General features: G+C 38.3%; 1 pseudogene; it reads left to right on the top strand.

Annotated features, from left to right (window-relative positions):
- Positions 1-998: 998 nt before the first annotated feature.
- On the top strand, positions 999-2102 carry LOC149106015 (uncharacterized; annotated as a pseudogene).
- Positions 2103-16059: the final 13957 nt, after the last annotated feature.

Below are 16059 nucleotides of genomic sequence, written 5' to 3'. Positions count from 1 at the left end.
TACTCCACCTTCAGAGTATTAATAAAATTGAAAACAGGTTACCAACTTGATCTCACCCAATCAAATTTTCATGAGCTCGTTGGCTTTCTTAAAGATCCTGAAAATTATGGGTCACGAATGCCTGATTTAAGTCAAGATACAGAAATGCTAAACATACACTGTGATTTGGTTAATACCAGCCTTGTCAATGGAGGAGATACAGATATAATTTCTTCTTTCTCAACCACTATCCTCAAACCGTCATTTAGTTTCACTATGGAACCGCGAAGAGTCACATTTAATCCTGTGAATAAGAACACCATTTCGAGAATAAGAATATATATAACCGATGGCAAAAGACGACAGATGAATCTTAATGGCGCAGATACAGCTTTTAGCTTACTGTTGAAAAGAATTGTGTAATCTATTTATATGAAATCGTATGAATTCAAAACATTTTACCATCTTAAAATGGGTAAATTGATGTAAAAACACAAAGGAAACGGTTTGATTGTTGACAATATATTCAAACCGATCAGAAGTATAGCATCATGTGTATTCCAAAATGTTGCCAAACCAATCGCGAAAAAAGCAATAAAATCTGGAGTAGAACACGCTGGTGAGCGTTTGGGTAAAAAAAGCAGCAGAGAACTCAGGTGATCTGATCGTGAAACGACTGAGAGGTGTGAAACAAAAAACACCAACACTTCCAACGATAAGAGATATAATATTGAATCGTTTAATATCAGGAGAAGGTGTAAGAAAAAGGAAACGGACTACAGCTCGGAAAAAACAGTCCATTCAACTCAATTCCAATACTTGGTCAAATATTATAAAACACGAATTTTTATCTAAACTAATAGCATAATGGCTTTTAGATCAAGTCAAATGTTGCAACGAAATGAGTTTGTAAGATACCAGTTAGATGATGCAATCAGAGCACCAGCTAATGGTCAACACCAAGATAAAAATGGATACATTTACAATGAGTGACAGATCAGCGTTTTACGATTGGTATAATGCTTATTTTAAAAATTCAGTTTCAAGTACAAAAGCACGCTGATGGAACAGCTTATGGTGGAGGTGATAGAATTACGGTCATCAATGGCTCACACTCTTTCATCAATCATCTAATGATCAAATCTGCTGGTAAAATCGTATATGATACAGATAATCTCCACAAGGTCAATTTTGTTAAGAATCTATTGGAGTATTCTGATGATTTCAGCAGATCAGTTGGAAGAAACGGTCTTTGGTATTTGGATAATAACCATCAGATTGCTAATGCTAATCAGAATGCAGGATTTGAAGCAAGACGAACGTTAACAGTGGGAAATACTGATGTCAATGTTATTATTCCTGTCAATGGATATTCGTTCTTCGAAGTGTTAGAAGATAAGATGCTTATACCAATGCAATTACAATTCAATATAACACTTCAGAATGATGATGAGCTTATTCAAAAACCAGATGCTGCCGATGATGGAAGAGTCGTTATTAATCGTTTGCTATTATGGGTGCCCAAATTAATTCCAAAAGATAGTCTATATGACAATTCTGTCAGCTCATTTTTGAAAGACACTAAATGGTCCTATCTGAGATCGATGTATCAAATTTCCGCTCCAGTACAAGCAAGTGGTTTTTATCAGATATCAGCAAGTGTGGATTATGTTAAACATATATTTGTATATCTCCAAAGAAATAAAACAAATGTCGTGGTAGAAAATCCTTACTTATTTGATACTTACAAATTGAATGCCGCTGATGCTAATAGTTATCTGCCGACATGTACATTACAATATGGAAATGGAATATTTTATCCAGAAACTGAGTATGATACAGAAACTAAGGTGAGAATTTTTAACGATTTGTCTTATGCTGCAAGAAGAAATGATTTTAATACTGGTACACAACTGAATCTTGCAAATTTTAATAGTCTTTATGGTATGATATACTTTGATTTAACAAACCAAACAGAAAAAGTTACAAGGGATCCCAAACAGTTAATTTTCAGATAGAAAATAAATGCTGCTCCAGCAGCTGCATTCAATGTTCACGCAATTGTCTTTTACGAAGAGATGGTTGTGATTAACAAAATTGGTAATAAGTTAGTTATTGTGTAAATAAATAGAATAGGAAATGTAGAAGTTAGTTATTCCTCAATACGAGGATGTTTTTCAAAATACATATTTTATATAATCTATATAATATATGACGCAATTATTTGAAATAAGGGTGAAATTATCACCAAATCAGAAAAAGAATCTTGCTAGTGCATTTCATAAGCGTGAAACCATTGTTCTCAGGCTTTCAAAAGATGCACTAACTGGAAATAACGTTTTCTGCGTTCCACAAAATGTGGTGAAACGATTGCACAAGAATAAACAGCTGAATAAAGGAATGCACATCAAACTGACTAAGACAAATACCAGAAACCAGGTTCGAGGTGGTCTGTTAACTAGCATATTAAGTTTAGGTCGTACTTTTGCACCTACAATAGCAAAAACACTTGCATTATCTGCATTGGCCGGATTATCTTCAGAAGGTGCTTCCCAAATTGTGAAGAAAATAACGGGAAGAGGCCAAACAGGTGGTGCTTTTATGATACCAAATAATAGTATTAGTGATCTTGTGAATACTTATAACCATCTATTAACCAGAAAACAAGTTGGAGATCTGGCAAGAGTATTAGCAAGAGGTGATCCGAATGTTCTTCTGAAACTTTCCAATAAACAAATAGATTCCGGACTAGGTATTTGTCAGAAATCCAAAATTGTAAAAGAAAGCGATTGATTGGGGAATTAACAAAGCAACTCCTGTTATTCAAAAAGCTGGATCTGAAGCAATTAATTAATTATCAATCAAAGTGAGACCAAATTACAAATATAAAACTGACAGAATGGATCTCGATGCTAACATGTACAAGGGAGGTGCAATTGATATCCAAAAAGCGATTGGCAAAATACCAAAACCAAAGGCTGGATGGACACCAGGAAAGTACAAATATATGGGACCATACAATCCATTGAATAAGCAATTAGAATACAACCCATGCACCGGTGAGTTCTTAAATGGTACGTACAACCGTATAATAAGGTGGATGAAATAGCTGCTGATCACGATATTTGTTATGATATGGGAAGAAACAAAGGTGATTGTGATTGGCAAATGGTTTCATCACTGAATGAAATACCATATGGTAAAATGCCAAAGGGGGGATCAACAGCACGATTCTTGATTGATCGATAAAAAACAGAAACTGGGTCTTGGGGTATCAAAAAACGGAAGAATCCGTCGAGTGAAGTGAACTGGCAAGAAAAATTAGCTGATGAATTACACAAACCACTAAAACGTAACTTTACTTGACGGCGTGTAACAGTCAATCATATTGATGAAATATGGTGTTCTGATTTAGTTGATATGCAGCAGTTCAGCAAGTGGAACAAGGGCTACAGATATCTTCTGATGGTTTTAAATGTGTTTAGTAAATACGGTTGGATTGTACCGTTGAAGGATAAAAAAGGTGAAACTGTAACTGAAGCATTCAAATCCATTATCAAAGAGGGAAGAAAACCTGAGTACTTATGGACTGATGAGGGTAAAGAGTATTATAACAAGCATTTGAAGGACTTGTTGGATAGGAATAATATAACACTGTATTCCACCGAGAATGAAGAAAAATCATCTGTTTGTGAAAGATGAATGAAACAATAAAAACCAAAATCTGGAAGCATTTTACTATTTAGGGTAATGCAGTAATCAGTATTTGGATATTCTACCCAAAATACTAGAACAGTATAATAACACCAAACACGGTTCAATAAAAATGACACCTGTTGAAGCTAGTCAGGAAAAAATGAAGGAATTGTATACTTTAATCTGAATAGTAATACAGAACCATCATCAAAACCGAAGTTTAAAATCGGTGATAAGGTTAGAATAAGCAAATGCAAGAGAAAAGTATTCGACAAAGGATATACCTCTAATTGGACTGAGGAAGTATTTACAATTGATAAGATCCAATATGCGAATCCAGTCACTTACAAATTAAAAGATCTCCACGGTGAAGAGATAAAAGGCAGTTTTTATGACCCTGAGCTGTTAAAAGCCCAACAGGATATATTCAGAATTGAAAAAATCATTAGGAGAAATCATAAGAAGAAGCAAGCGTTAGTAAAGTGGAAGGGATACAGTGATGATTTCAACAGTTGGGTACCACCAAAGGATGTGCTGAAAATATAAACGTTAATCGAGTAATGTATATTAGCGACATTACTCGGTTGTGGTGAAAATAGTATAGCTTATATATACAGATAGATCGTCTATCAGATGTGTTATTTTTGCCATATCTGCTTTTGCTATTATGATAGCCAAAAATATTATTGTTTCTGGCTATATGCATATTTTATATAAAGCCATATATTCAAATGAATACTTGGAACCGTCTAACTTTGAAAAGGCATATTTATAGCCATATTTTTTATCGCAAATCATTTTCACTGAACCGGCACTAGCATGAAGCTTTTTTCCAGCACTGGATAAACGTTTGAAAATCATAATCGTCCCATCGGAGCAGTTTATTGATTTGACTTTTTTCTTATTCAAATGATTATACTTCACAAAAGAATAATCTCGATTTTTTGCTGCTTTCGTACTATTTTCACTTTGTGATAATAATTGTAAATTACACAGTCTATTGTCAGTTTTCACATCATTAATATGATCAATGACTTTATCACTCGGAATTGAACCGTTGAGACATTCCCATATAAATCTGTGAGCTAGCATTGATTTTTGTTTGAATCCCAGCCCGCTGGCAGAACAACGATTATATCCAAAATGATTTAAGCTGCACCCAACTATTTTCATTGTTCTGGTATTAATAACCTTGCCAAGATTCGACGCGGCATATTTATTATACAAAGGATGAACCTTATATATTTCAATTTCATTTTTCATACTCATACTACCAATATATCAAAAACGTTTCTCTGTTATATAAAATTCAAAAGCTCTGTTTTGCCACTTGGTGAATAATTTTTTGATTTGCAGAGGCCTGGGATAGCCTAATTTATGCTGTTTCTGGCTAAAGGAGTTTTTTGATTTCCAGAGGGGTGGCAAGAGTACTTTTTGGTCATGACCCGACTTCGCGAAGTGTTTCTAGCAGAAGGATTTTTTTTTGATTTCTAGAGGGTTGGGAGACATGAAATTTGCCAATGAGAGGGCTTAGGACAAAACATACCCTAAGAGGCCTGACTGAATGCATTTTTCGAGTTGAGGCCCGGCGAGGGTATTTTTTGGGTTTCCAGGGGAGTGGGTATGCCGTTTTTTGTATAATGTCCTAGTACCGCCATTTACTATACTACTTTTGGTTTTCAAAAAAATCGCCAGAAGAAAAACGTTTTGAAAACTTACTTATGAGCAGTCTGGCCGAAGTATTAACTCACTTAGTGACTATAACTAGAAAGTTGCCGAGACCGGGCTAGGCACAGCGTAATTTTGACCAACTTTGGGTCGATTTCCAGGAATTTGGACGATATTTCCCAGCCCTAAGGTCTCTAAGCTAATTGGAGAAGACTTTGGTTTTCAGTGAAATGGCCAGAAGAAAAATTTTTGAACGCTTACTTATGAGCAGTCTGGCTGAGATATTAAGTCACTTACTGACCATGACTAGAAAGTCGCCGAGACCGGGCTACGCTGCAGCGAGATTTTGACCAACTTTGAGTGGATTTCCAGGAACTTGGGCGATATTTCCCAGTCGTAGGGACTCTAAACGAATTCGAGAAGACTTTGGTTTTCAGTGAAATGGCCAAAAGAAAAATTTTTGAACGTTTACTCATGAGCAGTCTGGCCGAAATATTAACTTACTTAGTGACTATCACCAGAAAGTCGCCGAGACTGGGCTAGGCGCCGCGCGATTTCAGTTGACCAACTTTGGGTGGATTTCCAGGAACTTGGGCAATATTTCCCAGTCGTAGGGACACTAAAATAATTCGAGAAGACTTTGGTTTCCACTGAAATGTCCAGAAGAAAAATCTATGAACGCTTACTTATGAGCAGTCTCGACGAAATGTTAACTCACTTAGTGATTATGACTAGTAAGTCACAAATACCTGGCTACGCGCCGCGCGATTTTGACCAACTTTGGGGCGATTTCCAGGAACTTGGGCGATATTTCCCAGCCCTAGGGACTCTAAACTAATTCGAGAAGACTTTGGGTTTCAGTGAAATGTCCAGAAGAAAAATTTTTGAATGCTTACTTATAAGCAGTCTGGCCGAAATATTAACTCACTTAGTGACTATGACCAGAAAGTCGCCGAGACCGGGCTACGCGCAGGATGATTTTGTTTAAGGGACCTTTGGGGAAATTAGCCGATCACCTCAATACTCTTTGTTTGGCTACTTCTCTTTTTATTTCCACTATTGATGACTTCATTACAATACTGACAACGTTCTCCTACTGTCACTCTTGACTGATTACAGCAATTACCACAACTCTGATGCGTAGGTTTGGCCCGCGCTCTTTTATCTGGATCACATCCGTGCTCTCAATCAGCTGTCTAATACGTCAAATTCGGAAATCAACGCTGATGTCAGTACATGCGCAGTGTTCTACTAGCAAGAATTTGCAGAATTTACTTAGTGAAAAATCTTTTCATTTCTGAATTTCCACTATCAAGCATAGGGTGTATGATCCAAATAAATCAGCACGTTCCATATAACAATTATCAAGAATAAGTTTACAAATTAAAATCAAGGAAAAGTGCCAGGATCTCTAATAAAAGTTGTTGTCGAAAATTCTGTGCGACTAAAGTGTTACAAGAAATAGGCATGCAAACTCCCAGCTTCGTGGGAGGGAGCTCCAGTTAAAACCATCCATCTCATAAAGTGAACGTGCTGTTTTGGTACAAACATATCTTAACGAGGTGCCGCTGCTATTGTAAGGAATCTTTTCTTTATTTGGGTCGAAGTGTGAACGACAATCAACAAAAGTCCTTGGCACACCTGGACCAGACAGCACGAAAATGCGTTGACAAGGTATTTTGGGGACAATACCTAATCACATCATTAGAGGGGGGAACCCCCTTCCCCCCCGACAATGTTGTAAGCGGGCAATGACGACTTCATCACGATTAACAAAATTGATTTGGGCGGAAGGGGGCGAACTGATAAATTGCCCTGACAGATATTGCAAAAGTGGGAAGGTGTGCCAAGACTTTTGTCGGAGATTGTAGGAATAAAGTAATTAAACATCGCTATAAAACTCCCTGAACAGGTCAGTAAAAAGGGCAAGGTTTGACTGAAAAGTTGGACAGGAGACTAAAAATAAGTTAAGGAGTCTAACGCGTCTAATTCCAAAAAGAGCGCTTCCAAAATCTAGATTTCAATTTTTATTTTGTTTTCTCGATCGAAACCCGCGAGTAAACAAACGAGTTGCTGAACAACACAGCTGACCCGAAAACATGTAGTATAGCAACGGTGCTCGCAGAACATGAATGTACCAAGGTATTTTAACAGGTCTAACAAGAATCAGTTAACAAATTATTTAAGTAAATACTACATTAAAAATAGTTAGATTACAGGGCACTATTTCCAGCGTAACAACAGTCAAGTAATTTACGCATACGAAGAACTAGTTCCTAGGAAACGCAGCACCTGCGTATACAACAACAACGATAAGAAAGGCAACATTTGATCAGCTAGTAGAGGTGCAAGTCCATAATGTCAATGTATCCCAAACACCTAAAATATTCCAATATTATATTTCGAATGACCCAACACCTGTTTCTTAAAACATTACCATTATCTTTTTACCCATTATTACAACGAATAAATATGGTTAAGAATCGATATCTTGTTTGCATTTTATTGTTTTACATATTCTCCACCCTTAGATTGAGCTAGTCCCTAGCTCACAGTGAGTTAATAGAATGCAAGCAAGATAACACGACAATACCATAACAAGAAAAATGGAGGCATATATGTACATATATATATCTTCACGAACTCAACACTACAGCTGAACAATGTATAACCTACAAGTAAAAATTATGTGGACACACGGCATTAAAAGAAAATCGCATAAGTGAAGGGTTGATAGGAATAACAGTGTTCAAAAATGCTCACGTAAAATCTTAATTGTAATATAAAGTGTAAACAAAAAATTAAACCTAGTTGAGTTTCTTACTGCTGAGTTAACGGACAAAAATTTAGTAATATTCGTGTCAAACCCCGCTTAGTAACTTCATGAAATGGTTTCGTCACTGTTTGTGGTGATAACATCTTTGAGATGTAATTCTTTCCTTTTTAGGTCATCTACGTAGGTACTATGATGTTTATCAATAATCACGGTAACGCCAGCGTTAATGTTTCCGGACAAATTGACATTTTGTTAACACATTGTGCGGCGTCATCGCTCAGTGAGAAAACTGTCTCATTTTGCGGTATTCTCTCGGTAATATTAATATGAACATTACCAGTCTCCATTTTATTTTCAATTTCTGATAAATGATATTTGCGCACTTTCACTTGTGTATTTCTGTTAACCTTTCTTTTATTGCGTCTCGTATGTTGAGAACTCTGGTTCAATTTGGTAACTGTATTTAATTTTCTCAACATGTGTTATCAAGAGTTACATTGTGATTACTATTTTTCGTCGCCGAAGAAAGCGGACATAAAGATTCCCTAGACTGTGTTTCAGACACGATATTTTTAGTAGGATATGGGTGTCCCGGGATTACCACGATATCCGAAATAGAAGGGTCCGAAAAACTGTCATCAAGACGATTGTGACTATTTGCAATTGGCGATTCCGTGCGAATATCATCAATACTATTTACACCTGTTTTACAAGTAGAAACATTATGTCGAGCAACCGAATGTCTTGGAGAGAATCTGCTATCTATAGTGGTAAAGCAATTTCTGATTGATTGTTGTCTCTAGTTGCTCTTCGAAAACCTTGTCTACAATATTTAAATAATTTTGTTCTGCCAAAACGGACTCTTGGGGTACCAACAAGAGTCCTTAGGCGTTTCCCTGGTTGGAATTTGGTGGTTCCTCTATGGCTAATATAGAACGTCGATTGTAGAAGGGGGGAATACGGAATTCATTACTATATTCATCATTCCAGCTTCTGTAAGATCGGTCATATGAGCGATTGGCGGAATGGCGCGGATTCTGATACGGCCTTAAAACACTCTCTAAATATGTTAACCGTCGCTGTAACTGGTCTAGTTGACTGTTTGGCCCCCTGCCAAATACTAGATTGAAAAGGGCGCGATGTCCCAGGAGGCTGATCATCATAAGCAGCCATAGCATGAGTTGCGTTTATGTGGTGCTGCTGACGCTGTTGTTGTTTTTGGAGTGTTTTAATGTGATTGGACAATTCGTCCAGTTTCTTTTCAGCAGCTGAAGGACCTGGAGCTGGCGCAGCGGCGACTATCACCGCATTGTTCAAGCACTAGAGGGTTGCTCCAGGAATTTAGTAAACGTGGTTTGCATTTTCGTTAACACAGATTGAGTATCTGAAGCAGCCTGGCGGCGATTGACGATGTCCTTCATACGCTTGAGACTCGGCCTCCTAAAACGTCTTTCGCCTACCTATAGTGTCACATAGGCTTGAAGGTCGCCCTGTAATCCCTCAATAAAATATCTCACTGTTTCTACGTCAGACAATTTTAATCGTTTGCATAGGCGCGTAATATCAGTAATGTAATCGTCGATGGGCTCGTTTGGAGCGTGTTTACGCGCACTTTATTAAACCATTTTGAAATCACTGGTTATCCTTGCAATCTGATTGGCTCTCAATGGTGCGACTTATTCACGAATCGCACTATTTTTTGCTCTAAATCGCATCTTTTTCTCAGCCATTGAGAATGGGACAGTGAAACAAAACAACAAACAACCCAACAAACAACCCATCAGATTTCAAGATTAGTTTAAAGTAATCAATAAAATTTCAGGAAAATGAAAGGCAAAAAGCCATTGTGTGGAGAATTTAGCAACTAGTATTGCCAAAACTTTGTTGTTATTGTGTTTTTTTTTCCAAAACTTGACGAATGTAATTAATTACACTTTCTAAATGACGATTATCAGCTCCTTCAGGCTGAACACCTACTTTGATGGACGTTTCCAACTTTCAGTGTCCATTTTGACGAATATTTTGGCGATTTTTCTTCAACATCTGCTCAAAATCCGTATGATACCGAGTCCAGTAAAACATAAACAAACGAAAACCACACAACAACAAATTCAGGGCCATCTCAAGAAGGTAGATGTTTCCAGGTTTCTGGTAGTTTCAAACGAAGCAACAAAAGAGCTCAACTCTGTCGCTGTGAATAAACATAGTCAAAATACACCCCGCTCCACAAAACAGTGAATGAATGAACGTCTTACGAAGCTGGTGTTAGTTCCGCCATCTTGAAAATATCTTGAAACAAATGGCACCGCAAGAACTTGACAAGGTCCTGAGTATTGAGTCCTTCGCCGAGGTCACAAAAAGAAACGGAGATGATAACGTGCTGGACTCCCTTAAAATCATGCAATTAAACGGTATGAAAGAAAAAAAAACGTACCATCCACTGGGCATCGTGCACTCGAGGGAGTTTCACAACTCAAAAGAAATCCATCGCAGAATTACGCAGGATGCACCTTCAATTTCGTTCTCCAAAGACAATGAAAAGTCTCAGCCTCAACCACAGGAGAAAGAAAGACCTTCCATCATTGATTCAGGCGACGAGAATTGAACTTTTATACCTGAAAGCAGACTATTTTCGTTCTGACTTCAAAACCGCTTGCTTCTTTGTCATGCTCGGATGAGTTTTCGTCACATGACATACTAAATGACACGTAAAGGCGTTTCCGGTTCCGCTTTTTTTTTTTTAACAAAGCGGCTACTGGAACAATACACCAAAAGTCTAAAAATTAAGGCGATAAAATTGTGCGATTTCAAAATGGATCTAATAAAGTGGCAATTGAACTTCATGTCGTGCAATTTTGGTCTGAAATCATACTTGTGATTTCAAATCGAACGAGCGCGTAGCGCTCGTTCGATTTTGAAATCAAGCGTATGATTTCAGACCAAATTGCACTCTACTCAGTTCAATTACCATTATTAATTGTTGGCTTAAAATCCAATCCTGTGGGCCAGAGCCAAAACGTGCGCGAAACGCATCAAAAAGAGCAGTTAAAGTGCTGGTAGTTTCCTCAGTTAATGTGACAAACCAGGCGTGCGTAGTGTCCCGCAAATAGAGTGAAAAAGCATTAAGTTGCAACTCCTCCGACCAATTATTTAATTTGGCTATGCCACGAAAATTCTCCAACCATACTGACGCGTCCGCTATAGGATTTCCATCAAAAATTTCTGGCTTCAAGCCGTGATCATGGCTAGTTGCTTTTTGGTCAATCTTATTTTGTAGAGAATCTAATTGTGTGCGTGTCGTATGCGCTTCTTTTTCTAGATCGCCTTTTATTGTCGTCAGAAAAGAGGTAAAGAAGGCTTTACATTCTTCTTTTTGGGCAGCATTCATGATACCGGATACAGGACAAACACAAATATTACTTTCTCTGTGCGTTTCAATCAGCTGTACCTGATGTATTTGAGAACGCGTAACGATCTTTTTAGAGGCTTTAGGCCTAAGTGGCATAAATTGCAAAAACCACTATTCCTATCAATCCCAATTAAATGTCGGTGCAAACTTTCAACTAAAAGATGACAGAATTGGATCACCACAACGAACAGTAGCACAAGTACGTAAGTACTAACAAATATATTATTTAAAACTAACATAGGGTGCTAGAAACGGTTACGAAAAAGGAATAATGAGTACGCAACATCAGTAGGCCTTACGCTCCATCTGGCAGGTTGATGTCCTGGCTTGCCCTGGCTTGACTTGGTTTGTGCTGGCTTGACTTGGCTTGACTCAGCTTGTCCTGTTTCTCTTAGTTCTGCAAGTAACTCCGTAAAAGAAAGACACGCACGCGTCGGCCTGTACTTCTTGGAACTTAACCCTCAATGTTCAGTTCTGTTTATTTTTTGTCTCAGTTCCCTTTAGACAGCGACTGTAAACGTTAATGTTGGTGTTTAATCCACCGTCTGCATATGATGATGATGTTAATTACAACATCCACGGTCGGGCAGTTGGTAACCGGAGTGGTTCGGTTAAAACATTACGGCCATAGCTACGTACAGTCATCCACTGATCGGATTTTCGACTCAAAATCCGGGCCGTCGGGCACCGAAACCGGAACTCCACCAGCTTGTTAAAGCGACCTTTGGGGAAATTAGCCGATCACTTAAACACTGTTTGCTTGGTTAGCTCGCTTTTTATTTCCACCATTGACGACTTCATTACAATACTGACAACGTTCCCCTACTGTCACTCTTGACTGATTACAGCGATTACTGCAACTCTGATGCGTAGATTTGGCCCGCGCTCTTTTATCTGGATCACACCCGTGCTGTCAATCAGCTGTCTAATTCGTCTAATTCGAAAATTAACGCTGATTTCAGTACATGCGCAGTGTTCTACTAGCATGAATTTGCAGAATTCACCTAGTGAAAAATCTTTTCATTTCTGAATTTCCACTATCAAGCATAGGGTGTATGATCCAAATAAATCAGCACGTTCCATATAACAATTATCAAGAATAAGTTTACAAATTAAAATCAAGGAAAAGTGCCAGGATCTCTAATAAAAGTTGTTGTTGAAAATTCTAAAAAATTGGACAGGAGACTAAAAATAAGTTAAGGATTCTAACGCGACTAATTCCAAAAAGAGCGCTTCCAAAATCTAGATTTCAATTTTTATTTTGTTTTCTCGATCGACACCCGCGAGTAAACAAACGAGTTGCTGAACAACGCAGCTGACCCGAAAACATGTAGTGTAGCAACGGTAGTAGTAGTAGTAGCAGTAGTAGCAGTAGCAGTAGTAGTAGCAGTAGCAGCAGCAGCAGCAGCAGTAGCAGTAGCAGTAGCAGTAGCAGTAGCAGTAGCAGTAGCAGTAGCAGTAGCAGTAGCAGTAGCAGTAGCAGTAGCAGTAGTAGTAGTACTAGTAGTAGTAGTAGTAGTAGTAGGAGTAGTAGTAGTAGTGGGAGTAGTAGTAGTAGTAGTAGTAGTAGTAGTAGTAGTAGTAGTAGTAGTAGCAGTAGTAGTAGTAGTAGTAGTAGTAGTAGCAGTAGTAGTAGTAGCAGTAGTAGTAGTAGTAGTAGGAGTAGTAGTAGTAGTGTGAGTAGTAGTAGTAGTAGTAGTAGTAGCAGTAGTAGTAGTAGTAGTAGTAGCAGTAGTAGTAGTAGTAGTAGCAGTAGTAGTAGTAGTAGTAGTGGGAGTAGTAGTAGTAGTAGTAGTAGTAGTAGTAGCAGTAGTAGTAGTAGTAGTAGTAGTAGGAGTAGTAGTAGTAGTGGGAGTAGTAGTAGTAGTAGTAGTAGTAGTAGTAGTAGTAGCAGTAGTAGTAGTAGTAGTAGTAGTAGGAGTAGTAGTAGTAGTGGGAGTAGTAGTAGTAGTAGTAGTAGTAGTAGTAGTAGTAGTAGTAGTAGTAGCAGTAGTAGTAGTAGCAGTAGTAGTAGTAGTAGTAGTAGTAGGAGTAGTAGTAGTAGTGGGAGTAGTAGTAGTAGTAGTAGTAGTGGGAGTAGTAGGAGTAGTAGTAGTAGTAGTAGTAGTAGTAGTAGTAGGAGTAGTAGTAGTAGTGGGAGTAGTAGTAGTAGTAGTAGTAGTAGTAGTAGTAGTAGTAGGAGTAGTAGTAGTAGTGGGAGTAGTAGTAGTAGTAGTAGTAGTAGTAGTAGTAGCAGTAGTAGTAGTAGTAGTAGGAGTAGTAGTAGTAGTGGGAGTAGTAGTAGTAGTAGTAGTAGTAGTAGTAGTAGTAGTAGCAGTAGTAGTAGTAGCAGTAGTAGTAGTAGTAGTAGTAGTAGTAGGAGTAGTAGTAGTAGTGGGAGTAGTAGTAGTAGTAGTAGTAGTAGTAGTAGTAGTAGTAGTAGTAGGAGTAGTAGTAGTAGTGGGAGTAGTAGTAGTAGTAGTAGTAGTAGTAGTAGTAGCAGTAGTAGTAGTAGTAGTAGGAGTAGTAGTAGTAGTGGGAGTAGTAGTAGTAGTAGTAGTAGTAGTAGTAGTAGTAGTAGCAGTAGTAGTAGTAGCAGTAGTAGTAGTAGTAGTAGTAGTAGTAGGAGTAGTAGTAGTAGTGGGAGTAGTAGTAGTAGTAGTAGTAGTAGTGGGAGTAGTAGTAGTAGTAGTAGTAGTAGTAGTAGTGTAGTAGTAGTAGTAGTAGTAGTAGTAGTAGTAGTAGTAGTAGTAGTAGTAGTAGTAGTAGTAGTAGTAGTAGTAGTAGTAGTAGTAGTAGTAGTAGTAGTAGTAGTAGTAGTAGTAGTAGTGGTAGTAGTGGTAGTAGTGGTAGTAGTAGTAGTAGTAGTAGTAGTAGTAGTAGTAGTAGTAGTAGTAAGACTTTATTTTACTAGGGTAGCATATGACAGTAATAAAACTGATAACCTAATGGCCCTCAACATAAATGTACCAAAGTATTTCAACAGGTCTAACAAGAATCAGTTAACAAATTATTTACGTACATACTATATTCAAAACAGTTAGATTACATGGCACTATTTCCAGTGTAACAACAGTCAAGTAATTTACACATACGAAGAACTAGTTCCTGGGAAACGCAGCACCTGCGTATACAACAACAACGATAAGAAAGGCAACATTTGATCAGCTAGTCAAGGAGCAAGTCCATAATGTCAATGTATTCCAAACACGTAAAATATTCCAATATTATATTTCGAATGACCCAACACCTATTTCTTAAAACATTACCAATATCTTTTTACCCATTATTACAACGAATAAATATGGTTGGGAATTTATATCTTGCTTGCATTTTTATTGTTTTACAATTTCGACCAACTTTGGAATTCCAGGAACTTGGGTGATATATCCCAGCCCTAGGGATTCTAAACTAATTCGAGAAGACTTTGGTTTTCAGTGAAATGGCCAGAAGGAAAATTTTTGAACGCTTACTTATGGGCAGTCTGGCTGACATATTAGCTCACTTAGTGACTATGACTGGAAAGTCGCCGAGAGCGGGCTACGCGCAGCGCTATTTTGACCAACTTTGGGTCAATTTAGAGGAACTTGGGTGATATTTCCCAGCCCTAGGGACTTTAAACTAATTTTAGTAAGACTTTGGTTTCTAGAGAAATGGCCAGATAAGAATTCTTGACCGCTTACTTAGTAACTTAACTCACCTAGCAACTATGACTAGGAAGTCGCCGAGATTGGGCTACGCGCAGCGCGATCTTGACCAACTTTGGGTGGATTTCCAACAACTTGGGCGATATTTCCTAGCTCTAGGGACTCTAAACTAATTCGAGAAGACTTTGGATTCCAGTGAAATGACCAGAAAAATATTTTTGAAGTTTTACTTATGGACAGTCTGGCCAAAATATTAACTTACTTAATGACTATGACTAGAAAGTCGCCGAGACCGGGCTACGCGCAGCGCGATTTATACCAAGTTTAGCCTGCGTAGCAAGCGTTTCTGTGGGGTTTAAGGGTAAGGAAAGACCGAGGAACGGGATTTTCGGGGTTTTGCCCGCGCGAAAAATGGGGCGAGAGCCAAAAAGCGAAAGAGGGGGGTGGGGGAGGGGAAGGAAGGAAAGTGACCAGAAAGTCGCCGAGACCGAGCTACGCGCAGCGCGATTTATACCAACTTTGGGTCGATTACCAGGGACTTGGGCGATATTTCCCAGCCCTAAGGACTCTAAACTAATATGAGAAGACATTGGTTTTCAGGAAAATTGCCAGACGAAAAATTTTTGGACGCTTACTTATCAGCAGTCTGGCCAAAATAATAACTCACTTAGTGACTATGACTAGACCGGGCTACGCGCAGCGTGATTTTGACCAGAAGAAAAATCGACCAGAGGAAATCGACTAAAAGTCGCGGCGACTTTCTGGTCATAGTCACTAAGGGAGTTATTATTTCGGCCAGACTGCTCATAAGTAAGCGTTCAAAACTTTTTCTTCTGGCCATTTTATTGAAAACCAAAGTCTTCTCGAACTTGTTTAGAGTCTTTAGGGCTGGGAAATATCGCCCA

Source organism: Orbicella faveolata, unplaced genomic scaffold (genome assembly GCF_042242905.1).
Source record: "Orbicella faveolata isolate gen_17 unplaced genomic scaffold, um_ofav_v1 contig_3, whole genome shotgun sequence".
Classification (NCBI taxonomy): domain Eukaryota; kingdom Metazoa; phylum Cnidaria; class Anthozoa; order Scleractinia; family Merulinidae; genus Orbicella; species Orbicella faveolata.
The sequence above is the reverse complement of the archived record's forward strand: the minus strand, read 5'-3'. Positions and strand labels throughout refer to the sequence as shown.